The following is a 27,158-nucleotide window of genomic DNA, read 5'->3' on the forward strand; positions in this document are numbered from 1 at the left end:
GCTTAATATAAAATTCTGTTGATAGAAGAAAACAGGAAACACAAAAATGTCTAAAACAAAAAATATTCATGAGACGCCTGGGGAAATTTGAGCAATTAACAAATACTACACAGAATTAAGGAAGTAGTATAATTTCGTTAATAGCATTAGTGGTATGGCAAGGTATTGAATCCTTAGAGGTTCTGTGGTGGAGAATTCATGGGTAAAATGGTCTGATGTTTGGGGTTTGCATTAAAGCACTCCAATGGATTAGGGAGTGTGGAGAGTTAGAAGGTAAAATAAAACAAGACTGACATAATTTCTAACTCAGCAACAGTCAAAAACTGAATGAGTATGCATATACACACGTATGTGAATATATATATGAGTGCATGTCTGCATATTTCACTGTTTTGGTTAAAAATATGTGTGTGTGTGTGTGTGTGTGTGTACTATGTATATACACATGCATTTTATACACTTTTTATTTGCAGGAGTGTCTTTACCAACACTCACAACACATCCATGTTATCTATCATCCATCTCGATGTTTTACTGAAGAAAAGATAAAATTTAATATTAAGGTTGCAATAAATTACCAGTATAGATTTATTGCTAGAGGAAGAGTAAATTCATGTAATTTTTCTAAGATATTATTTTGACAATAATCAAAAGTTTAAAGATCATTATTATCTTTAATTTCATAGTCATACTCTATGCATTTGTGATGTGAGATTAATTAAGTCATGTCAAATATTTAAGCAAAATATTTCATTATACTACTATTAATAAATTAAGGATAAAATAATAAGTTACTCTTCGTTAGAACCAGTTGACGTTTATTATGCTATAACAGATGCTAAAATGCCTCTTTGATGGCATAAGGGAAGATTTACATAAATGGAAAGGCACTTTATGCTCTTGGAGAGTACAATTCAATAATTTAAATGTATCTGTTACTCTGAACAATTTCATATGATTAATACAATTTCCCCCCAAATTTGATGGAACACAATTAAAATAGGCTAATTATTCTAAAATTGTAATATGTACATACATACATATACTACCTGTAGTATCAGTCAGGGTAAACTAACAGTGCTACAGTAATGAGTGACACCCACATTTCATTGATTAAGCACCAACTGTTTATTTTCACTCTGATCATTATAGATCTTTGCTTTGCATGGTTGTCATTTTCACGCCACACTCAGCCTGATGAGACTTCAGGTTTCTGGAATACTGATGGGCATCCCAGCAGAGAGAACAGAGAGTACGATGAAGGATGGATGGGTTCTTACAGAGATGCCTGAAGTGTCACGTATTGTCTTCACATTTCATTGACGAAAGAGGGTCAGACTGCCATGTGTGAGTTCAGGAAACTGAAGAAATATAATTCTACAAAGGAAGGACAGTAACTGATTTAATCTGCCAGAAGATAAAGGAACTAAGTCTCCTAGTTATAAAAATGTGGTATCAGTCAGGGTAAACTATGATACATATGATATTTAAAGCAAAAATAGTATCCCAGAAATATGTGCATACAGATGGTTACCTAACATCATCGATATTTAAATAGTATAAATATAAATAATTGCATATCAAATTTTAAATAAATAATAGACAGATATTACAATATTTATATACTTGTTTATAATAAATTTTATGTTATATAAAATAGTATATATACATCATAATTATTTTATGTATTATATATAAAATATACCATGTGGCATATATATTTATATGTGATACACATTACATATAAAATACATATTTTATATATTTGCATATTTAAAAGAAATAGAATATATAAATATAAACATATTTATATATAAAATAATTATATATTTAATGTAAAATATATTTACTATATTCTATATATTCTATATGTAGAATATAGTTGGCCCTTGAATGATGTGGAGATTAGGGATGTCAACCCTTGTGCATCAGAAAATCCTTGTAAAATTAATACTCGACTCCCCCAAAACTTAACTACTAATAACCTACTGTTGACTAGAGGCTTTTCTGATAATATAAGTAGGCTATTAACACATATTTTGTATGCTATGTGTATTATGTACTCTATTCTTAGAATAAAGTAAGCTAGAAAAAAAAAAGATTAATAAGATCATAAGGAAGAGAAAATATATTTAGAGTACTGTACTGTATTTATTTTAAAGAAGTGGTCTTAGGCAGTTAAAATCAGTGTTGCTCAAGGGTCACTGTATATATAATATATAAATATATAAAATAATGTATGTAACATTTTACATATGATACATAATTTTATATACTTAATATTTATTAAAATATTTAATATGTTGAAATACATAAAATATTAGGTATATAATATTACAATATAGATTTAAATATAGAAATTTTCCGATCTGAGGATTAGAGAGAAGTAGATTGAACAAGAATGGCCAGATCTTCAGGAAGAAGTAGATCATATCAAATGACCTAGCATACATGTGAAATTGTCCCTCAGAAGGAGGGTAAAACATCAGAACATAAAAAAATATTTGACTAAATAACAGTTAAAACCTTTCGCCATTTGATGAGAAAGTTTACTTATGTGTACAAGAATCTCAGCAAGACTCAAGCAAAAAAAAAAAAAAATACGAAAAGAACCATACCTAGATGCACCATAATCAAAATCCTTCAAACTGAAGTGAAAGCAAAGGAAATAAAAGCCCTTGAGTACAGCGAGAGAAGAAAAGCCACATTATGGACAGGTGTGCAAGAGTAAGAATAAATGTTAATTTCACAGAAGATAGCAGCGATGCATTTTTTGAATTGCTGGAAGTTAAAAAATAAAAATTTATCGGCCAAAAAGACCCTTTAAAACTGAGGATGAAATCAAGGTTGCGTAAACGAACCCAGATGCTTTGCTGCCAGCAGTTTGCAGCACAGGCGATGCTGTTGGAGGACCTTTGGGCTGCAGGACAGGAGGCCAGAGGGAAGCTTGGATCTGCAGGTAGCAGAGAGGAGCACCATAAATGGGAAAGGGATGAGGAACTGCAAAGGATGGTGTGCTCTTTCTTCTTGTATTTAAGGTACAAGAAAACTAACTTTTAGGGGTGCTTGGGTGGCTCAGGAGGTTGAGGGTCTGCCTTCTGCTCAGACTATGATCCCAGGACCCTGAGATCCAGCCCAGCATCAGGCTCCCCGCTCAGTTGAGAGTCTGCTTCTCCCTCTGCCTCTGCCCAACTCGTGCACTCTCTCTCTCAAGTATATAAATGAATAAAGTCTTAAAAAAAAAGAAATCTGATTTTTAAAAGAATAAATAATAGGTTTTCAGACATTTATAGGCAAACAATCCTATGTAGAGTGTACTTCATTATCTCCATGTTGCAGAGGAAGCAAACAGTAGGCACCACAGATTGGTTCAATGGCTTACCTAAAATCTCATAGCAGATGAGTAGGGTGAGGGCCAGAGTCTGACCTACCACCCAGAACTATTTCTCCCTGTTATTACACCAGTCTCTGTTAAGTAATGATTTATAGCAATTGTGTAATTAAGTACAATTATGTTCATGTGCTGCGCATGGAACTGTCAAAATTTTGAATTTCATTAAAGGTATTTAGTATAATATTTGATTATAGTTTGTACAACATTATCCAAGGAAAGGAGCAATATTTTTCTTCTGTTTCACTAACCATTTCCAATCCTTTGGAATCCTTCAAAATTCACTCAGATTTCACTGTAATATCTGTTCCAACTTAAATTTCATCCTCAGAAACCACTGAGGCACAGAAAATTCTATAAGCCATGGAAGACTTTGATGTGAAATATTTATCTACTTTTGTAAATCGTACGCGGTGACTTCTCACAATAATAACTCATTGGACCAAAGGAATAGTAAAGGAACATTTGCTCTCTTATAAATATGTAATCAGCAGTTTTATGGCAGTAGGTGACCAATTTGTATTATAATAAAAATAGAGAATGATCCTTCAATTTATAATATCTATATCCAAAGGAGAGCTTAAATGTATTACATAAATCCATATCCTTAGAAATTTTTTTCTTTTTTTCCCCTGAATATGCTTTTGAAAGTGGGATCTTTTTAGATCTAAGGAACAATGTGGAAGGTTGTAGGTATATGCCTCACTCCATTTCCCTTATTGCTAACATCTTACATTAGCATGGTGCATTTGTCACAATTAATGAACTGATATGAACAGAGATAAAGTGTCATTTTCATCACATTGTATCAAAAGCATATACTATCAACATGACTAATCACTACTGATGTTAATTTTGATCAACTGGCTGAGGTAGTGCTTGTCAGCTCTCTTCACATGAAATTACTCCTTTTTCCTTTTTCAAAATTGTACTCTTTAGAAGGCAGATGTTATATGCAGCCCACACTTGTGGCATGGGAAAATAAAATCCATATCCTTAAGGGGGGATGATGAACTTTTTGGACCTTAAGGATTTCTGGAGACTAAGAAATATGCCAAGGAAACTCAAATCAACAACTATGTGTACATATACACATACATAATACACATATATACAATTACTTCTCCCTCCATATGTGTATAAGAGGATAAAAATTACTTCATCCAATTTAAGAACTTCTGGCTTTTGAAAAGTAATATTAAAAGAATGAAAACAGACACTGCATATGTGAAGAAATTACTTGCAAGATACATATTTGGTACTGTGCTTGTATCCAGAGTATATAAAGAACCCTAGAAACTCAGTAATAAGGAAATAAACTGAATAATGAAATGGGCCAAAGATTTCAAAAGACACTTCACCAAGGAAGATATATTGATAGCCAATATGCACTTGAAAAGTTTTCAACTTCTTCGGTGATTAGGGAAATGAAAATTAAAGCCATAATGAAATATGCCACATACTCATTTGAATGGCTAAAAGTAAAGAGATGCCCTATCAGATACGTGGTCAATGATGCAGAGTAACTGAAACTCATACACTCTCAAGGAGCACATAAAATGGTACAATCACTTTGGAGAGAACAGTTTGCAATGCTTTATCTGTTAAACATTCACTCTATCATATGACCTAGCTCCACTTCTAAGTGTTTAGACAAGGTAGGTGAAAGCTTATGTCCATGCAGAGACCTTTATGCCAGTGCTCATAGTAATTTTATTTTCAATAGCCCCAAACTGGAAACTATCCAGGTATTTATGAACAAGTGAATGGATAAACAAATATTAATATAGCCATACCATGAAATATTTGGAATATTACTCAGCAATCAAAAAGAATGAACTACTGTATTGATACCTACACAACACTGATAATCACAAAATATGCTGAGTGAAAGAAGTGCTTTCTGTGTCTATCTACCTATCTATCTATTGACATTAACATCATCATCTATATAATTATATATAATTCCAAAAAATTCAGAAAGTAGGTCAGTGTTTGCCAGGAAATCAGAATACTAAAGGAGGAAGGAATTATGGGAAGGCATGAGGACTCTCATGCAGTTGGTATGTATGTTCACTATCTTGATGATGGTGAGAGCTTTATGTTTATGCACCTGTTTCACAGTTTCCATATATGTGGTCTATTGTATGTCCATTATACCTCAATAACACTTAAAAATATATATATATTTCAAAATGCAAAAGTTAGTTATCTTTACTTTTTTTTCTATGTTTTAACTTTCATATATCAAAATATTTCTGTGATGAATTCCTAATGAAGCCCATAGTCGAAGCATCAATGATTGCTTGCAAATATTTTTGTTAGTTATTCCCTTTATATCTCATGTTTAACATTTAATTAGGATTGATTTATAATTTTATAATAGATAACTAATTGTTCAAAGTAGTATCCTGCTGAGTAAAGCATGCTGTTTACTCCGGTGGAGGCTGCAGATGTTATGCTTTGCTTTGTCATCACTCTGGATAATTAAATATTGTTAGTGGTTATTAAAGAACATGCCTTTATTAAGAGTCTTTGGTAATAAAGGTTTATTTAGTGTAACTACTAAAAGCTTAAATTCTCACACTATTTAGAAAGGAAATCCAAATTTATGAGTGACATCCTCTAAAAGAACCTGCCCATTTTGTAATATTTCATACATGTTATAATAAAGGTTCCTATCACGATGCCTTAACATTAGTCATGAGCAATGGAAAAACTATTAGATGCAAATGATTTGGAGGTTGAAACTATGATAATGATGGATACTTAACATTTTCTTAAATATACTGATGACTACTCTTAATTAACTATCTGTTTAGCATGAGCTAACCTCACTTTATTTTTATTTCCCAGTTCACGGATTTAGATTTGAATGTATTGCAGTATCTCTGATCTGATATACCTTTGACAATGTTCTGAGTATCAATAGGGAAAGAGAAAAAAATTAAAACTTATATACTTTTAGTCATTTGTATTTTTAATGAGCATTAATTTTTTAATGAACATTTAATTTTACAATAGTTTTACATTTCAAAAATTGTTGTAATGTTAGTTTGGAGAATTTCTGTGTCCTTGACACTCTTTTCCCTATTGTTAACATGTCACATTCTGTGAAATATTTGTCACAGCTAAAGAAGCAAAATTGATGCATTATTATTAACTTAACTTCGTACTTTATTTGGATTTTCTTAGTTTTTTCCTAATGCCATTTCTGTTCTAGGATCTCATCTAGGATAAAGCATCAGATTTATTCTTTTTATTTTTTTTAGTTAATTATTATCATTATTATTTTTGGTAAAGCAAGCTCTTTCTAGTGTTGAGAGACAAGCTTCCTCCCTGAATTCCAAATGCCCTCCTGGTTTTGTTTAGTGGAGCAAGACTAGTCAGATTTGCAATGCAAATGTCTGGCTACTTTATTATTTTAGTATAACTATAGTTGAACAGAATCATAAAATTTGAGAGACATTTAAGACCACAAATCATCTAATCTAATACCCACCCCAAATCTAATCTAATCTAATCCAATACCCTCATATCTCTTCAATATTTTACATATATTAATATATTCAGAGTTAAAGGTATTTTTTTCTCCACCTACATTCAAGGGCCAGTGCTTGTATTTTAGGACTTCACAAAACAGACCACCCTGCCCTTTCAACAACAGATTCGTTTAAATCTGTGAGATAAGCTAGAAAATTAATTTTAGACCTCTACTATGAGTAGACCATCCCCTGTTGTAACTAGTATACTGAGACTTCCAGAACCACCCACCCCCAGGTGATGTCCTGCCACCCTCCCCAGGAATTGTAGCCGCTCACAATCCACTTTTATATGGCAGAGTGGGCCTCCGGGCATATTTGGATTTTAGCTCATAGCTCTTCTCCCTGTAAGAACCCACATTTCTGCTTAGCCCAAATGGCACAGACCTCAGTAGGGAATCTCTTGTAGCACATTTACGGGTTTCTTAGATGCATTGAGGTTTAGAGTTAAGACTCCGACAAGCAGTTTCAGACCCTGGCTCAGAAGTGGCTTGCTGAAGATCCAATGATTAATCTGGTTTTAGAAGCCCAAGTGTGTTGTTCAGTACAATAACGCTATATGTAGCCAACTAAATGCATGTGGAATGAGAAAGCAGAGAAATTACATGTGGAGATAAAGAAAACAAAATGAGAAAAGCACAGGCCGTTTGTTCAGCGCTTGGTTTAGCAAGGGAGTTGGCCACTATCACTTGAGTTTCAGCAGAGACTCAAAGGCAGGCAGAGGAGTGGGAAATTTTATAGCGGAGGAGGGGATGGCTTCAGGTGTGCCCTGTATGGAGGCTGTTGGCATGGAGATCCTGGAGGTGGGCTGACTAGATACGGGCGACCTATGTGGGTAGTTAGGGGGAATATTTGGGTTCCTCTTGCTGGTCTTAAATTAGAAGCAGGGACAAAAATTAGGGAAGCTGTCAATTATTAATCAACTTCTGGCCAATTGTTCCAGGGATTATTGGTTGGCTTCTGGGATCAGTTACCAGAGATAGTGGTCTGGCCTCTTACAAGTCTGGCTGATAGATAGCAGGCTGGCTCACTGGCCTGGTTATGAGATAATGGGTTGGTTTGCTGGCTGGTCGCTACAGACTGTAGGTTAGAGTTCCATTTTCATATATGATGTGAAATTGTGCTTTTGTATATTCAGTCTTTCACATAATTGATTTCTGAAAATGTTTTCATGCCTCTTTTAAATTCTGCTCAGAGCTGTGGATCAGGGAGATTTGCCTGGCTCTCCAGTGACACCCCAGATGCTGAGGTGATCCACAGGACATCACTCACAATCTGTGATTCGTTAAGATTTGCTTTATGCTGTAGGATTTCATAAAAGATGTGGCTGTAAGCACAATCTGCACGCAGATTGCAGTTGGCTTTTAAATTAAATGAAGTAAGTATTGTTTTTGGTGGTACACAATAAGTCTATGGAATATCAAATTTAAATGTATTTCTGCTATAGGAAATATTCAGTGAATTGGAAAAAAGAAACATATAATGTAGTCAATTTTCAAATACGTCTTGCTATATTGCTACTCTGGTGCTTGTAACCGAGTACACACTTATCTCCTGTATGATAAATCAAATTAATGAAAAACATGGATGTCTGTCCCCCAATAGCTGTGAGAAGGCAAAGCTTTGCAGGACCAACCATCAAACAAGCTTAAGAAAGTCAATCAGAAGATGAATAAAACAGATTTGCAGTAAGAGTAAACTCACAGGAGATAATAAGTATTTATTCAAAAATCACATTTCTGTGTTTTTAATGAGAAATGACCATGAGGTCCTTCCTTCCTTAGCTGACACAGACACATATGGTATTGCAGAACCTGGTTGAAGTCTATAGTAATTATTCATTTACCCTCTTCTGTGATTGAATCTGAGCTGCTCAGAAGCAGAAGCCTTCTATCCCTGTCCACTTTCCTCTAATTCCTCCTCTGTAGAAAAAAGGAGAATTTCTTATTCATGGAGGTGCTAGTAAATGTTTGTTAAACAAATGGGCACAGGCAGAAATGGATGGATGAATGATTTTATTGCCTTTCTCTGGTTTGTTCAAAGCATTAATAAGACATTTTGCATTCTAGAGCTATTTTACCCTTGACATACCCTTGTTTAGAATTGATTATGGGGATCCCTGGGTGGCGCAGCGGTTTGGCGCCTGCCTTTGGCCCAGGGCGCGATCCTGGAGACCCGGGATCGAATCCCACGTCGGGCTCCCGGTGCATGGAGCCTGCTTCTCCCTCTGCCTGTGTCTCTGCCTCTCTCTCTCTGTGACTATCATAAATAAATAAAAACTTAAAAAAAATTTATAGAATTGATTATGTACTTAATACTTAAGATATCCTTCTAATATTAAATTCAAAGAATGATATTGGCAGAAATACTACATTCAAACTGAAATGTTAGTGTATATTTCTCATTAGGGCTCATTAGGAATGTTTGGCTGCATGTAACTTATCAGCAAAGGTCTAACAAACAACAACAACAACAACAAAAGAAAACCATTTTGTGTGTTTAAAACAGAGACAAGGTAAGCAACATTGCTCATACATACCATGGAAACACTGAGAATCCAAATGAGTTGGTAAAGCCATCCAGAGATGAGTCATACAGGTTTCTACCATCCCCCAGGTGGGAGACTCAAAGACAGAACTGGGGTCCCCCAGAGGCAGAGGTAAGCACAGAATTTTGTGTACAGAGATGAGATGCAGCCACTGCCAAAGACTCCATCGAAGATAGAGGGAAGGGAAGAAATGCTCTGGTTTCTCTCATTTCCTGTTGGAGCCTCCTATTCACAAGATCCTGCCAGAACAAAGCTGTTCAGGGATGAACCCTATGATGGACAGTAGGAGACAAGAAAGAAGGATGAATGGATGAGAACCAACAAGTCCAGAAGCAGTCCAAAGTGAAGGAGAGGGAGACGTTCATGATGAGTATCCCTGAGTCTAATGTAACTCAGATGGCTGATTGTGATCAAGTTGTTAACTCAGATGAGGAAATTCACTATTAAAGGAGTTTTCTTAGCCTCCTCGTCAGAAAAAAAGTTGATTCCAATCCTCTTTCCAACAACTGTTGAATTCTGAAAACACCTCCCAGATCTCTCCAAACTTTCATCAGGGTCTACACTGTCTTGTCTTTGTTGTCATTGTTTTACCTATATGAATTCAATTGTCTTTTATATTTTAAGATTGTCCTTATAAGATGGTCATTGTCCTGGTATCATTCCAGACCCAAGAAATAATCTCCTCTACTTTATTCACACATTGAAGTCTATTGCTAAATGTGGGTAGAAGATTCTTTACTGAAGAGCTGGGCAGATCACCCTGCCCGTTGGATGAGCTGGAACTTATCATGACCTGTGCCTCCTTTCAGCTACCTTGACACTTATAGTCTTTTACTAACCTCTTTTTACAAGTTCAGATTATACTTCATTGTTCTAACTCCTCTTTTCTCTTCTTCCCCACTCTAGTATTAAATCCTCACTCTCTTTCTCTGCAATAGTACCCAAACACTTGCAATTCTTGTTTATGTCAAGCATTTAACTCATCTCAGCTTTATTGATACACTACACTTCACATCCACTTAAAGTGTTTTGTAGATCAATAAGAACTCCTCTCTTGTGGGATCTTATCTATGGAGAAATGATAGTGATTTTAAATAATTAATAAACCATTATTAACCAAATAATCTTGGTTCCATAAGGGATGTAGGATGAGTGTGTTTAGGTAATGACATCAGGTTTAAGAAGTTTAAATTTCAATTGTCTTAGGATGTTTTCATGAAATTTTTCTGTATATAGCTTGGAAATGTAGAACTAAACCTCAGAAAAATGTCAAATTATTGAAGGATATTAAAACTTGTCAGTGGTAGCTAAAGACATGGGAATGAATAGTACTGTCTGCAGATGATATGGATACTGAGAAGTAATTGGGTATCCTGTCAGACTTTTGAGTAACAGCAGATAATGGGAGAGAGTGGGAAAGGAGGAGCAGATGTAGACAACCAAGGGCTGAACTGAAGAATCAGTGTCAGGAAAAGGCATCAAGGACTCAGTGAGTATTGTGAAAGAGTAAGGAATCCCTAAACATACTTTAATGCTGACTTTGAAAATGTATCTTGAGGGGCACCTGGGTGGCCCAGTCAGTTACTCATCTGCCTTTAGCTCAGATCATAATCTCAGAGTCCTGGGATTGAGCCCCATATCAGGCTCCCTGTTCAATGGAGACTCTGCTTCTCCCTCTCCCTCTGCCTTCCCTCCCACTGCTCATGCTCTTGCTCCCTCTCTCTCAAGTAAATGAATAAAATCTTTAAAAATAAAAGAAGATAAAATGTCTCTTAAAAAATAGTTTCATTGAATGTGGCAAATTATAGGCCAATGTTGACCTTGGCAAATGCAATTTCCAGAAAATAACAAAGAAGTCAATTTGATTACTTTGCAACTTGGCCAATGAATGAGAGGTAAGGAACTACATTCAGTGGCTCTAAATGGCTCTTTGTAGGAGTTTGGAATTAAAGGGAAGATCAGGGATAAGTCAACTGCATGAGAGGGAAAATTGATGGGAACATTTGGAGAGATTTCTTTCAGAGACATGATGAATTGAGCCTGTATTTTGCTGAGGGAAGAAGACAAGCAGGAGAAAGGAGACACAAGAGATAGAAGTCATGCTTACTGGTGTAAGATAAGATAAAGTCACAGGCACTAGAGAGGAATTGGCCTTCTTCAGGAGGTGTTGATTCATGCTGTCTACGTAGAATTATATCGGAGAAATGAGTAGGATGCAAGATCCTTAAAACCTCCACTAGTTGTCTGCCTCCCACTTCTACAAGGATCTGAAGGAGACCAGCAGAGAAGATTGAACAAATATTTAATTAATGTATAATTTTCATCTTTGATGAAGGAACCCAGCATGGAAGCCTTGCACCTGATGGTCCAGTCTGGCCTGGATCTTACGTCCACACATGGTTGTAAATTGGACATGAACGAAAACCACTCATCTTTACCCTCTTTCACATTCCTAGGCACACCCGTTCTTTAGGTCCTCCATAGTGTTCTCACTTCAGCAGGGAGAAGAAAGGACAGATTTCTCATGGGACTGAGATGCTGATTTCAAGTACTATGCAGCTGTTCAAAGCCTTAATTTTTTTTTCTTTTCTTCTCTGGATTCAGCTTGTCTGTTCTATAGCTCCAGCTGTTGGTTTTGTGCAGATGTAGACAGCTTTAACTGAGAATTAAATATGTGAAGGCCAAAAAGAGAGGATAAGTATGACATACAGAAGGCGTGAAGACAAACATAGGGTCCAAAAGAAAAGAAATCAAAGAAGGAAACTTTAGGAAAAAGATTCTCAAAGGAATTCCCCAAATGGATTCTACAACTTTCATTTTTTTTTATTTTTTAGAAGATTTTATTTATTTATTTGAGATAGAAAGAGAGAGAACGAGAGAGAGAGAGAACATGAGCAGGGGAAGGGACAGAGAAAGAGGAAAAAGTAGGGTCTCCACTGAGCGCGGAGCCTGATGTGGGTCTCGATCACATGACTCCAGGATCCTGACCTGAACCAAAGGCAAATGATTAACTGACTGAGCCACCAACGTGCCCTGGATTCTACAACTTTTAATCTTTACACTGAGAATCTACTGGTTGCACAATTGTGTCACATGGTGACCTTGACTTTGAGTGTTATGCTGGTCATTCCAGATAAAGAAGTGAATGCCACTAATTAAAGTAGGGGGGGCGGAATATACAGTATTGTAGAGGTTCATATGTGGGATGGGAAAGACAGAGATTGGGACAATAGGAATACTGAATCAGGCAGAGGAGAGTCACCGAAGTAATGTCACATACTTTCATCACCTCATTCATTCACTCATTCATTCTTGAGTCATTCTTGAGAAATGTTAATTCAAGACACAGTATGTACCTTGGACCTGGCAGTGAGAACTCTCATGAAATAATTTGCTCTGGGTTCTGGAAGACTCGCCACTCCAGTGAGAGAGGTAGCTAAAAATTAGATTATAACATAGAGTGAAATATGAAGCTATGGTTTTAAGGGTACCTATTCTAGCTTTGGGAGGTCAAGGACTACTTTTCTCAAGAAAGTCCTGTCTAATCTGAGGACCGATGAAACTCACTTATGTGAAAAACTAGTAAAAGTCAGGCAAGAAGAGGAGGGTAGTGTGTAGATGAGAGAATGCAAAGGTCTAGAGGGTGGGCACAGTGAGAAAACTGATCCAGCCTAAAGGTAACATCATTGGAGCCCAGGAGTCCTGAAGTGACTATGTTTGACAAAGTTGCAGAGTGAAGCAGAGCATAGATTTTGTGTTGAGGCAAAAGGAAGTCCTTGAATTGATGCATATTTTTAAAATAATGGCTCTCAATTAGCTGGGTTAGAAATTAAAGGAAATAGATCAGTGACCAGGAGCCTGTGTAGGAGGACAGGTGAGAAGTACCTACACCAGGGTTGTAGGGGGAAAATGAAAAAAAAGGTAAACAAATCTGAGCCATGGTAAGATGGTAAAATTGACAGAAGGATTTTTTTAAAAATCTGGTATCTTAGTCTATGTAAGCTGCTATAACAAAAATATCATAGACAGGTTAGCTTATAAACAACAGAAATTGATTTCTCACAATGTGAAAGCTGAGAGTCCAAGATGAAAACACTGGAGGATTTGTGTCTGTTGAGGCTGCTTCCTGGCTCAGAGATGGCCATCTTCTCACTGTGTCCTCCTCTGGTGAAAGGGATGAAGGAGCTCCCCGAAGCCTCTTTTATGATGCAATTAATCCCATTCAAGATACCCCACCCTCATGATCTAATCACCCCCAAACAGCCCACCTCCTAATTCCATTACATTATGAATCTGGTATCAATATGGTACGTATTTTGGGGAGGTGCAACATCTAGTCTAGAGTATCTGGCTATAACCTGGTTTCACCTTTCTCATTTGATTGAAAATATTCCATTATTTTTGTTCAGGATGTTTTGGTTTCTCTCAGAATAGCTATAGACAGATGGAGTGGACTGGCAGTGTGCTGTAACCGTAACCAGTCAAATGTTAATATATGAATAATGATCAATTAAACATTACTGACCAGCTACACATTTGGCTCAGAATGACAATATTTATGTTAGCTTCCATTACTTAAGCATCTGCCTGGTACTTTATAGATTGATCTCATCTTAACTTGGTGCTCATATTTAACTGCTATGCATTTATGTATGAGGAACTGCATCTCGTGGGAATCAGGCAGCTTGCCCACTTTATAGGCTCATAAGTCTTGGATCCAGAGTCAAGACCAGGAACGTCCCACCCTAGAGACCTTATGCTAGGGGCAAAGCCTTGACCAACCCTGAATCTTCCACCTGAGGAAAGGTGCTCCTTTAGTGTGATCCCTGGCTTCCCTCCACTCTCCTCACTGTGCCCAGGACAGAGCTGTGTCTGAACTCTGGGAAGAATGAGCTGAGCAGCCCAGTGCTGCCTGTCTCCTGTCCCCTTTGGGGGCACCTGCTTGGAGCCAGTGTCCCCACACAGCCTTAATCAGGAATGGGTGTGATGATCCAATCAGACATCTGCCCATTATTCCCCAGTCCACGCAGAGCCCAGTTTGAGGAACAGATGCATTGTGTGTGGGGTAGGGGGCTTTCTGACATCCAACACCTGGTCTCGCCATCACAGCACTGCCTGTCACAGTGAGACAGAACAATGTGTACCACGTCCACTTTGCTTTATGTGACCTCGGTGCTGGCAGCGAGGTTGGAGCCAAAGACCCACCCTCACCCTGTCCTGGATGACATACTAGCCAGTGGCTGCAGCTCGCTGACATCATGCCCTTGTGTGACTTCTGAGGAAGACCTGTGGTTAGGGGAGGGAATCGGGATCTGAGGCCATGATGCCAATTCTGGTGCCATAGCTTCCACTGGTGGGTAGTCCTCTAAACCTTGCCAGAGTCTGTTGGATTCCTTTGAAACTATTAAAGGCAATTTGTAAAACATTTTTACAAATGATACTGAAATGCTATAAAATCAAGACATCAATGTACAGTATCTGCTCAGGGCAGGTTTTCTCATATTTAATACTTCCTCTCTGTCATTTTCCTTTCATGGTTCCTTTTCATGTAATCTTTAGTGCTCCAATTCTTCTTCACAAAGCTTCATCTTCACTAAGCCATGCTTTAGAAGAAATGAAATAAATTTATTTTGTTCTATATTTATCTTACACTACAACATTTCATAACAAATGAGTTAAAGTCAGCATTTTATTTTGAAAAGAAGTTGTTACTTTGTTTAGAAATGAGGACTAACATGAACAAAGGTTTCTCCTACCTGATGTTAATTAACTGTGACAAATTATTAAGGCGATGAAAATCGCTTTGGCTTTTGAGGGTTTTGGTATATTTTCTCTGTTGCCCAAGAAAAACCAAAGGCTTCCTATAAGTGCAGGTATCTTGGGTACTTTGTTACTCTCTTAGTCATTGATTGGAATGAAGACTTCTGAAGCATCGTGCATTAGTACCTGGCTCTGGTTTTGCAACTATCCATCCTCTGAGGAACCATATTGGAATATGTTTCTTAGAAATCAATCCCATTTGCAAATTGAAAGTTTGATTTGATTCTAATAAGTATGAATGCAAAAAGTTAATGAAGTGACTTACTGTAAAAATAAATGAACTGCAAACCATAATAATTTTAGTTTCTTCTACTAACTTATATTTCCTCTATTAATAATTATAGTATTTGCTTTGAGAAGTAAACACATTACATTGTGGAAGAGCCCTCAAAGAGTTCACTGTATTATAGGGGAAAATATATAGAATAAGAGCAGATCTGCTTTACATTTACTAAGCAGTTATTTTTCCCCCAGTGAAAAGGGACTTTAAAAGTTTTACCAATGGGAGTGCTGGGTGGCTCAGTCAGTTAAGTGTCAGGCTTGGTTTTGGCGCAGATCATGATCTCAGGGTCACGGGATCAAGTCCTGTGTGGGTCTCTGTGCTCAGCGGAGAGTCTGTTTGAGATTCTTTCTCTCCCCCTCTTTCTGCCTGTCCCACCACTCACACACACCATCTCTCTCTAAATAAATAAAGTCTTGAAAGAAGTTTTATTAATGGTTTAGATAATAAATGCTAATTATTACAACAAAAAAAGAACAAACATTGAAGAGTAGTAAAAAAAGGAAGGTAACGAATCATCAGAAATTGAAATAGTCAACACTGATATGAGAAATTCAGTGACCATAACTTCATAACTTTAATATGCACATATTGATCTATTCAAATACGACGTATATGGTATTTTTTTTAAAGATTTTATTTATTTATTCATGAAAGACACAGAGAGAAAGGCAGAGATGTAGGCAGAGGGAGAAGCAGGCTCCAGGCAGGGAGCCTGATGTGGGACTTGATCCTAAGACCGCAGATCACGCCCTGAGCCAGGGGCAGGTGCTCAACCGCTGAGCCACCCAGGCGTCCCAACATACATGGTATATTATATGGAAGACAAACATACAAACTATGCATATGCATGGAGTAAAAAGTATAAGCAAATGGAACCAATATGAGATATATATTCTCACCAAATGCTATAATTCAGTATTAACCAATCCAAATACTTTGAGGTCAAAATTCCAATATTTGATTCTCAAATAGCAGATACTTATATTAGGACAATTGTTAAACCTATTCTATTGTTTAAAAACTTTCTGAAATAGAAGGAATACTGACCCCACAAAGATGAGCATTCCTGGTCTCCGAGACCTGTGAATTTGTTATGTCACATCTTGTTCAGATGGCCCAGGATTATATTTCTTTTGCTTACCCTGTCCTCTTGGGCTCTAGAACATCCCTATAATTATGTAACAAGAATAATGTTGCACTATAATCTATCCTATAGAACTGAAGTTTTTAAAGAAATGTATCATTATCACAAAGGCACAATATAATTGTCTCTTATAGACTGTGAGTAACAATGCTAACAGTAAACTTAGGGAACACAAACGATATTAATATTCTTGGTTCATTTGTTTTTGGAAAAGTCTAGCATATCCAGTGGTTTCAGGGATTTCATTTTAACCTAAAAATTTCTGATTTAACAGGTAAAATTCAGACAGATATAATAGAGTTTTAGAAAAGTCTAAGAAATGCTTTGTTAATATGTGTATTCCTATGTAAAACACATAGCTTCTTTCATGTATTTTTTATAAAAGAAACAATGCGTATTTTAAAAAAGAGATTTACCAGATATACTTAAATTTATGGACCTTGAGATGGTTGATTATCCTGTATCATCCAGGCAGGCCCAATCAGATCACATAAGCCTTGAAAATCAGAGAACTTTCTCCAGCTGAAGCAGACAGGAATGTCAGAGAGATTTCAAGCCTGAAAGAAACTTGACTTCAGCTTTGAAGTTGAAGGGGTCATGAACCAGAGCATTCAGGTATCCTCTAGAAGCTAAGACAGACCTCTGGCAGAGGCTGGCAAGGAAATGGGGATCTCACTGCTACATCTACCTAGAACTGAATTGTGTCATCAGTCAGCGTGAGTCTAGAAGTGGGTGTTCCACGGCCTCCGGCAGGAATAGATTTATTAATGTCTTGATTACAGACTTGTGAAGACAAGAACAAAGAAATCAGCCAAACAATGTGGCTTTTTTTTTTCTTTTACTTTTTTTAAAGTAGGCTCCATGCTGGCCATGGAGCCCAATGCAGGACTCAAACTCATGACCTTGAGATCAAGATCTGAGCTGAGATCAAGAGTCTGATGCTTAATTGACTGAGCCACCTAAATGCCTCCCATGTGGATTCCCGACCAGAAATTTCTTATCAGATTGTGAGATAATAAATTTAATAAATTTTCTGTTTTAAGCCTTTAAATGTGTGGTGATTTGTCATGGCAGCAATAGTAAAGTGAATACAATACTTGTATTATTTTTATTTTTCATTTCTTCCAAAGCAATTGGAATATCTAAGCAGTGTGGCCCACCTTCCACTAGGCCATCTTATATTCTTGGCTAAAAAATGCAGCAGCATGAAGGTGTGTTTAGGAGTACCAAATTTGCCTCAATGGTAATAATTTTTTTGAGTTGTAGGAAGGATGGTATGCTCCCCTGACACCACAAGCTTTAAGTCCAGCTACTTGTTTCAGAATATGGAGAGCCAGTAGGAAATCCTCCAAAGTCATATGGAGACAGAGAATACAAAATGAAAATGGTTGCAGGACATTTAGAGTAACTCAAGAAATATTCTTATTTGTTTGTTCTACTCTTTAAAAAATGTGCTTCTGTTGAGATGGGTGGTGAATTTATGGCTAATTGCCACTTAAGTTGCTTTGTTTCCCTTCATGTATCTCCTTCTCCTAATGTCTAAACTGATAAATTTGGATGTGATCTTTCTCTTTTTCTTCATTTTTCTGGTCCTTAGGTTAGTAGGATAACATAATGCTGTGCTTACATTTTTCCCCCCAAATAAGATATTTCAATCAAGTCAGGACCCACATGTTTAAATGTGGTCTTGGTCTTAGTTTTCACTAAAATCCCTTCACTTCCTGGAAGTTCTGTGACTCCTGAACACACCATTTTGGAAGACTGACTTTTTTGTTTAATTTAAACTTGACATTGATTGATTTCAACATTTTCGCAGAACTGGCAACCTGGTTTTTCTTCAATGAGTAATAAATCAAAGCAGCCTAAACTGAAACACTTACACTTAGCCTCATGGAAGGAGATGCATTTCTCATTGGGCACAAAGCCTGGTCATCATAAAGCAATGCAGGAATTTTCATCATCTGCTATATTGACCTAATAATGAAAAATACCCTAATGCCTTATGTAGAATCTTGCTTTTGTCTCCCTTCTTTCCTTCTCAATTCTTTGTGGCACATGCTGAACAGATGAGAATTTTGGGTTGCTCCTCTGAGGGTGGAGGAGTCCCTGTAGAAAGATTAAGACAGGCCCTCCAGGGTGACCCAGATAATTTTCCAGAGGTGTCATTAATATGTAGAACTGCACTCTCCCTCACATTCTTTAATCAGGAGGTTGTAAAATCCTGCCAGGTCTCTATTTTAAGGCAGTAGGAAATGCTCAGGGGTAAGAGTCTCTGCCGGAGGTGCTGTTCTCGGAAATGAAAGTATCTTGGCATCCTGAAATGTTAGAAATGCCAGTAAAAATGTCTTTTACCTAGTATTTTTCCTTTGGCTTTGGGTTTACCCTTAAAACCACGCAGATCACATAAGTGAAAATTCATAAAAGAAAACAAATCAGAAGGAATATTCTTCCAGTTGGTTCAACCGTATTAAGTTTGACACAAGGACTGATATGAATAAAGGACAGGCATCACTTGCATTTTTCAGGAAAGAAAAAGCAGCCAGTACCCTGGGTGGAAAGTGTGGGGTCACAACTTCTGGGAGCGTTGAGACCCCGGATTTCACTCTGTCTTCTCTTTGTAGGTCATCCCCTGACGTCATGGCAGCAGGGCTACTGCATGCAGCTGCAGAATGGAGCAGACACAGGGTCTCCATCCCTGTTCGCCCGGGGCTGTGGCTCAGCATCACGATGGTCGCAGGAGCCCATGCACCTCGAGGTGTCACCACGGACAGCTCTCAGGGTCTCAGGTGCGGAAGTGAACAAGCTCCCCGAGGTGCTCCTTCACGCTCCCGGAGAAAGACAGGTTTTCTCAAACTAGTCATTGAATGCATCTGCATGGGGCGTCAGGATTTTTCAGCGTGGACACTGGGGACGAAAGCCTGAAGGTGAGGACTGGGTTGACTCCCTGCCGCACGTTCTCACCCTCAGCGTGGAGGGCTCCGGCCGCCTGTCCTCTGTCCGTGTTGCGGCATCTCTGGCTTGTCCCCAGGTGAGCGCTTCCTTCTCGGCCTTGAGAGAAGCCGAGCCGGGGCCCGTGGGCTGCCCCCCATTTCCTCAGAGAGACCTGGGGGGCACGGCCGTGGCGGCTGTCCTCGGCTGCTCCCGGCGCCCCGGCGCCCCTGCTGCGCGCACCTGCCCGCGGGGGACCGTCCTGCCCGCAGGGGAGGCGGTGCGGGGCGCGCCCAGGCCTCGGAGCGGCCCTCGGGGCCCACGGGAACAGCCAGGTCAGAGACCCTTCTGGGCTCTTCGCCGATCCTGCTACCCGAGCTGCTCGCCCAGGTGGAGGGAGCAGATCCAAAAGCAGCAGAGAGACCTTTCCCCAGTCATTTCTCCTGGAAAGTCACTGACCCGAAGCGATGGGCCTCACGGGGCCTGGAGGCCTGCGGGGGCGAAGGGACGGGCTGCAAGGACAAGCAGCAGGGACAGGAGACCTGCGGGCGCCGCGGGCCCCGCGGACTGTGTGCCCCCCCCCCCCCCGCAGCCCCCGGGAGGCCGGCGGCGCGGAGGCAGGTCCCCAGGACGGCGGCGAGCAGGAGCACCAGGACGCTGCACCCCGGGGCGTCGGGGCCCGCCTCCCCCCCCACCCCCGACAGGGCCTCGCACCCCCGGCCCGGCCCTGCAGGGGCGTCCGTCCTCGCGCCGCGTGTGCCCGGCGCCCGTGTCCCGCCCCGAGCCGGCGTCGGCGGGCGCACCTGCGCGTGGAGGGAGGGGCTCGTGCGCCTGGGCCCGGCTCGGGTTCGGCTCCCCCGCCCCGGGGTCCCGCCGCTCAGCTGGGGCGCCGGGGACGGGCTCCCGGGAGCGGTGCGCAGACCCCCTGCTCACGCCCCCCCGCCGGGACCGGGAAGTGGCAATGTTTTTTCCAACAAATGTTAAACCTGATCTCCCTTTAATATGTCAGCATCATCAAACGCAGGGATGGTTCGTCGGCCGCGGGCCGCGGGGGACCAGGCCCACATCCTGTCATCCTGCCGCATCAGGCTTTAAAGACTCACGTGGAGTAAGTGAGAGATGCGGGAGCGGAAGAGCCAAGGGCGGCGGGCGCTCTGGCCCCGGCATGGGCCCACCTAAACGCCACCGCCACCGCAGGTCGGATCTGCTAGTCCCAGCCCCGCGCTTTGCGTTGAGGAGCGTGAAACCCAGGCTGGAAGTCGCGAGTGTCTGCAAGCAGGTGGGGAGGCCCCTGGGGGCTGCGGGGTCCCCACGCTGTGATCTTCTGCAATCCTGGGCGATCCTGGGCACTAGGCTGTGGTACCAGTGACATCGTGGGGAAAGGACGCCGCTTCTGAACAGCCAGAGGTCGCGGTGCCCGTGTTCCCCACGGGCCTCCCTGGGGCCACCGCTCCTGTGTCCACACGGGAGCTCGGAGTCACCCCAGGCTTGTGTCCTGGGCCTGTGGGGACACCAGGGGTCGGGGTGTGCCCCTTGGGCCACTTCCTGCTCAGGCTCAGGGCGCCTGGAGGAGGACGGATGGTGGGCCCTGAAGGCACAGGACAGGACCCGCACACCCTCCTGGGAGGTGACACAGGGCGTCGTCCCCTTTAGGCCACACAAAGAGGACTTTAGCTCCGGGTGGCTGCAGGGGAGGGGCTAGGACCTGCCCTCAGGACCCCTTCCTCTTTGATAAACTCCCCTAGAGGCTTCGGGTGGGCCCTAGGCCCCCTGCCCGTGGTGGGCTGTGGAGGGGACAGTGGGTGCCCCCTCTTTCCTGAGGCCAGGGATGGGTGACCAGCACTAGGACCCAGGAAGGTTAGGAGCCTTCACAGAAGGTAAACTCTACTCCCAGACCCCACCTCCCCATCCCCCACCCCTATGTGCTCTGGATGACCTGATCTCAGAGGACCAGACTAAGGCAGATTTGGAAACACAGAAGAGCAAATGGGGTCATGAGAGATGCATATTCCCCTCCCCTTGCCCCTACTCCTCTAACCCCTGCTCCTCTGGGGGCCTTGGGGCTCTTTGGCCCTTCCAGAGTTTGACTGTTCCTGCCACCCACAGAGCCTCTCCCTCCTGAGATTCCTTCTCAGGAGGTATTTTCCTTTCCTGGTTTACACTCTGGCATGGGGGTGCTCGGTGTTAGTCAGCGGCTCCCACCTTCCCTGCAAGTGTCGCTTAGGTTCTGTTGGACATGAACTGATTTGTCTGGCAGCCAGTGAAACAAGGCGGTGCTTTTAGACCATTTTCAGAATTACTCTTTTTCTTTTGGCATTCAGCTCCATAATCTTAAGACTTTAGCTACCTTTGGGGTGCAGCACAAGGCCATGGGGCTTTTGAGGTTTCTGGAGCAATTCCAGTGTCCAATTATATCAAAGAACAAGGTCAAAGGGGAGAAACAGATCTGTTCATTGTGGATAATTTATACAAGGCAGCACATTTTACAATATCTCAAATAGACACCTTCCCTTTCTTATCTGTGATGGCGGCAAAGTGACATTTCTATTTCCAGATAAATCAGCCAGTGGTTTCCCTGATTTCTGGAACTAACCAGGGGTCTGATTGGTTCTAAGCACTGGTCTGGTCCCTCATTTCCTGATGATAAATCACAGTTCCTGAAATTTTATCTGGTAAATTTAACCTTCTGACTCCAAGAGATAGTTCAGTTATTATTTTTTCTGAGAGTAAGGAATAACAATGCTCAGTGTCCATGTTACTCCCTGTCCCTGCTTCTTCCCAAATGTTAACAAATAGTAATAACAATATGTGAATTCTCTCTTTAATTAAACTGGCTTCCCATGTAGTATCTGTTCAATGAGCTATCACAGACCTGATCTGCTGTGTAACACACAGCCCTCTTATTCAAAGGAATTGGGCCCAAACCCCTAAACTCCCTTATTGTCACACACTTCTCTCCGTTATGCCCCCAATACATGATGTAACCTCCTAGTTACTAGTGTCTCAGATGATTCCATGAACCCTGCTTCTGGTATGCACAGTGTTAGGTAGCCCCTCCCACAGCAAATCCTCCTGGCCTATGTAACCAGGAAAATGTGTTATTAGTGATGTTATGTGACATTTTAAAAAATTTATTTATTTGGGTGACAGTGTGCACTCATGAGTGGGGGGAAAGGCAGAGGGAGGCAGAAAGAATCATCAATCAGACTCCCCACTGAGTGCAGAGCCCAACGTGGGACTCTATCCCAGGACCCTGAGATCATGACATGAGCCAAAAATCAAGAGTCTGGGCACCCAACCAAGTGAGCCACCCAGGAGCCCCATGCTGTGTGATTATTGAGACTTGGCTATAAGAAACCTAAATGACACTACAGAACTTTGGCCATGATTTCTCAGACCACTTTCCTTAGGGTAAATAGGTGTCATCTGTTTACCTTGAGACTATGACTATGCTTCAGGGATCCCAAGATGTTTTCCCACATTGAGAGAGAGGCCTGGTCTACCCCAGATTTTCCAGCTATCCCAGGTCCAGATCCAATGCCAGGCATGCGAGTGAAGAGGACTTCAGGTATCTCCAAGCCTCAGCCTCAATCTGCCAGAACCACAAGTGATATTAATACATTGTTTTATTTCAGTAAGTTTGTGGATGGTTTGTTACACAGCACTAGATAACCAAAACACTATTTCACAACTATCTGAATGAGAGGAATGTATGAAGTTCGTGCTTTCATGGAACAAACTCAGGGCAACTTTGTTAATTTTCAAAGTTGCCCTGAGTTTGTTCCATGAAAGCACAAACTTAGTTCATCCACTCAACTCCTTTTAGCAAATGACCTTTATGGAAATTTTTAATTTTGGTAAATGATCAATATAGATCACCTGGTCTTGAGTTCCTACGGTGACCTACATTGCAATTGTCACATAAACTTTCTGGAAATCTCGCCATTCTGAAAGGCATTCCAAACAATATAGATACCCTGTTGGGTGCATAATTTGTTGAATACATCCTGTTTGAACTTGTGGTTGGTCTTTTAGAGTTTCTGATGTCTTGCAAACTCAAGCTGTTCTGTGTATCTTTGGAAAATATAAAATCATTCTTTGAAGAGTTTTCACAGAATTTAACTTTTGGTCAATTTCATGTGACTCATATAGAAGAAAGAAAGACTGTCTAGAAAGGCTGAGACTTTCATATTAGAATTGTGACATTTAATACCAAAGAGAAATGAAAATAGACTAATCCAACAATGCATGCATTCCTGATCCTCTAATCCATTTTCTGTACTCTATGGGGGATAGTATTTTAGATTTAGGAGTAAAACTAATCATGTCTTTCCTCTAATAAAATTTTTCAATGACTTTTTTTTAGTGCTTATAAGATAAAAAGAACAAATTCTCTAATATATACATTATGAGGGTCTCATAATATATTTCTTATTCAATTAAAATATTGGCCCAATTCCATATCCCACTAGAAAGATATCTGCCTAACAGCATACAAAAATAATTATGCAAAAATTAAAAATCCAAATATTTTATTCTCCCATCTCTCCTTTTTTCTCTCTCATGTTAACTTTCTGTTTTCTAGCCAGTAATTTCAGAGTAAAAATATGGGCTTCTGTCGAGGGCTCTATTCTCTCCGGGGGTCTGGCACAAGTTTTGTTATATGTAGAACTTTGCCTTCTGTTATAACCCAAATATGCTTAATTAGATGCATTTTATGTGATGTTGTGTGATTTTTACACAAGAGACTGAGAAATCGATGTGTAAGTTAAAAAGCATTCCCAGCTATCGTCCATGAGCTGGTTGCTCACATGGAAAGCTGGTCGCTGCTCTGATATTACATCTTTGCTCACCTGGGTTTGGACCAGGGTCCATGGGGTCATCATTGCAGAAAAGGGATGTTCTTATCACCTCACCTAGAAACAAATGAAAGCGAGGCCTAGGCTATCTCCAAAAATGACTGTCCCCGTGAATGAGTTGGCCTCCCTCCTGTGAGTCTCATAAAGCCGTAAGGTGGAGGCTTGGAGGCTTATGCTGCTCATGGACTTTTATGAAGGAACAACTCTGTGACCATACAGGGCACAACTGCACCCTGGTTGTTTTACTGGACACTTCTAAACATCCTTCACCCCTTGTCAATATCCACTTCTCGTGCAAGCCTCGGTTTCAGACACCCCAGGGGCTCCCTGCCGACGTCTTTCTCAGGTGGATCCCTGGACTGGGATACCTTATTCTTTCTCACCATCACTGCATAGTATTCGAGGCAGAGACCTACTTGCACCCATGGGCAGTGTGGGGGCCATACTGAAGCTCCAGCCTTTGTGCCGTGCCTCTCCAGGTCCTGCTGCAAAGTGCTGGGCTGGCTTATGTTTCACACTCTCAACTAGGGAGGGTAATGACCACACACACCATAGTAGAATTAAGTGTTAAGTGCGCAGGTTTCACAAGACCAAGTTATTATGGGAGATGCCTTCAGTACTGACATCCAGGAAAAAGTCTATGTTTTAAAATCCATCACAACACATAGCATTTTGTTTCAAAAGGCATCATCTCTCTCTGCCAGCTTCTAAACCCTTGCCTTCTAAACGCTTGCCTTGGTATCCAGCTTTTTCTAAAGGGGTCAATGTCTACTATTTGGGGCTCTTGGTTCACATCCAACAGTCAGGAGATGATTCTGCCCAGAACAGATCCCTCCACATGTGTGCACATTTGTGCACTCAGTGGAACATGTAAAAAATTTCACTTGAATAACCATGGCACAAAGATGTAATATTTCTTTTTAGCTTAGATTTCATCTCATAAAATTTCTCTTGATGTTAATTCCTCAAATGATTTTACTCAGCTTCTACTGTAGCTCTGTGAACTAGGACGGTAATCAGGGTTTCTACTATGAGCAAAGAGTGCCTTTTTTCTAATTCATCAGGAAAACAGGATAGATATGGCTCTCAAATAAATATACATGGATTTAATGGAAGCAGTAAGTAGTTCTTTAATCTTCTGTCTTTTCCCTCTTTGGTACTTAGCCTCCCTTGAAGGGGTCTGTGTATATTTGCTTTAGGTGGATGCTCTTTCATTGCTGTATCATTTAACTCAGGTTTCTTCTCTCACCCCTTGTAGCTATCTCTGCATTCAACATGGGCAGTGTTGGGATGATGGTGTCAGTGTACAGATGTAGCTTTTATAATTCACCTAAGTCAAGGTTATGTTTCTGTCTTCACATGGTTTGGGGACACATCTTTTCCATAGAACTTTCTTCCTCCTGGTCCATGGTGCTTGTTAATCAACTCCAGATTGGTACAATACCTGTACATTATAATCTGACATGAGGTGCTTTCCAGGTCACTTGTTACTAGTTAGAATCATCCGATAATACAGTTTTATCATACATCATAGAAGATTGAGTGTGATCCTTAGAATATGACACTCTCTTCACTCAAATTCTGATGCTGTCTCCAAGTGATAATAAAGGGTTGGTATGGAAGTCAGCAAATGCTCTGATGGTAGCAGAGAGCAGGAAGGACTGGAGTTTAATTGATTAAAAGTTTCTCCAAACATCAGTTGAAGATCTATTTTGCCCCCAGGATGTATGTTCTGTGCCAGGGAAATAAAGATGGAAGGCTCAGCCCCCACATTCTGGGATTTCACTGCTCAGAGGCACAGAAGAACAAGATAATGATGACAATGTGACAATTGCCATGACAGTGGTTTGGGCGAAGTCTCACGTAGAAGGATTCCCAGGCCCCTTCAGTGAGGGTCAGTGAAGTTGTCTTGGAGGGAGTATACCTAAGCAAATAGGAATTAACCAAGCCAGCCAAACAAAAATAAGGCAACTTGGGCTGAGGAGTGAAAAAACAGACCAACTGGACAGTGTGTGCATGGGTACCAAATAACACCTTAGCAATGCCCTGGGAAGCAAAGGAGTACTGTGCTCTGGAAATCGTGGCCTTTAATGTTTGGGATTTGTGTATCTAGGGTAAAAGATATATTTTCATTCAAGCCCCACTTACCTCAAGAATCCTACTCAGGAAGGCCCCCATGCACGTGCTCACTCACTTCCTCCCATCCTCGGCTTCTAGGTACCTGGGAAGTAAGGTCCTATTTCCTTGGAGGCAAAAGGAGAGCTCTGGCTTTTGAAGGGCGATTCTGATGCATCTCTTAATCCTCATCATGTAGCTATTTATCCATTCCATTGAGAACATTCTTGGTAAGTGGCCAGAATTAGACCGTCTAATTCCAAATATTTTCTTGGCACAATTGTCTTCCTGTGTGTCCTGGTTCTGGAGAGATTTTAAAAAAATAGATTGATTGATTGATTTGAGAATGAGGGGAGGGAGGGTAGAGTGGGAAGGACAGATGGGGAGAGAGAACAGACTCCCAGCAGAGCGCAGAGCCTGGCAGAGGGCTTGATCCTACAATCCTGAGATCATGACCTGAGCCAAAGTCAAGAGTTGGACACTCAGCTGAGCCACCCAGCCAGCCCTTGAGAGATGTTTTGTTTTAAA

At 40.6% G+C, this 27,158-nt stretch overlaps 1 long non-coding RNA gene across 1 annotated transcript; it reads right to left on the reverse strand.

Moving 5' to 3' along the window:
* Positions 1–1,170: 1,170 nt before the first annotated feature.
* Positions 1,171–27,155, reverse strand: LOC111093959. Its single transcript, XR_005383493.1, has 4 exons — positions 26,664–27,155; positions 24,510–24,572; positions 23,091–23,248; positions 1,171–1,377 (listed from the first exon to the last, which is right to left on the reverse strand). It is a non-coding gene; the product is annotated as an uncharacterized LOC111093959 (long non-coding RNA).
* Positions 27,156–27,158: the final 3 nt, after the last annotated feature.

The sequence above is a fragment of the Canis lupus genome, chromosome 34 (genome assembly GCF_011100685.1).
Source record: "Canis lupus familiaris isolate Mischka breed German Shepherd chromosome 34, alternate assembly UU_Cfam_GSD_1.0, whole genome shotgun sequence".
Taxonomy (NCBI): domain Eukaryota; kingdom Metazoa; phylum Chordata; class Mammalia; order Carnivora; family Canidae; genus Canis; species Canis lupus.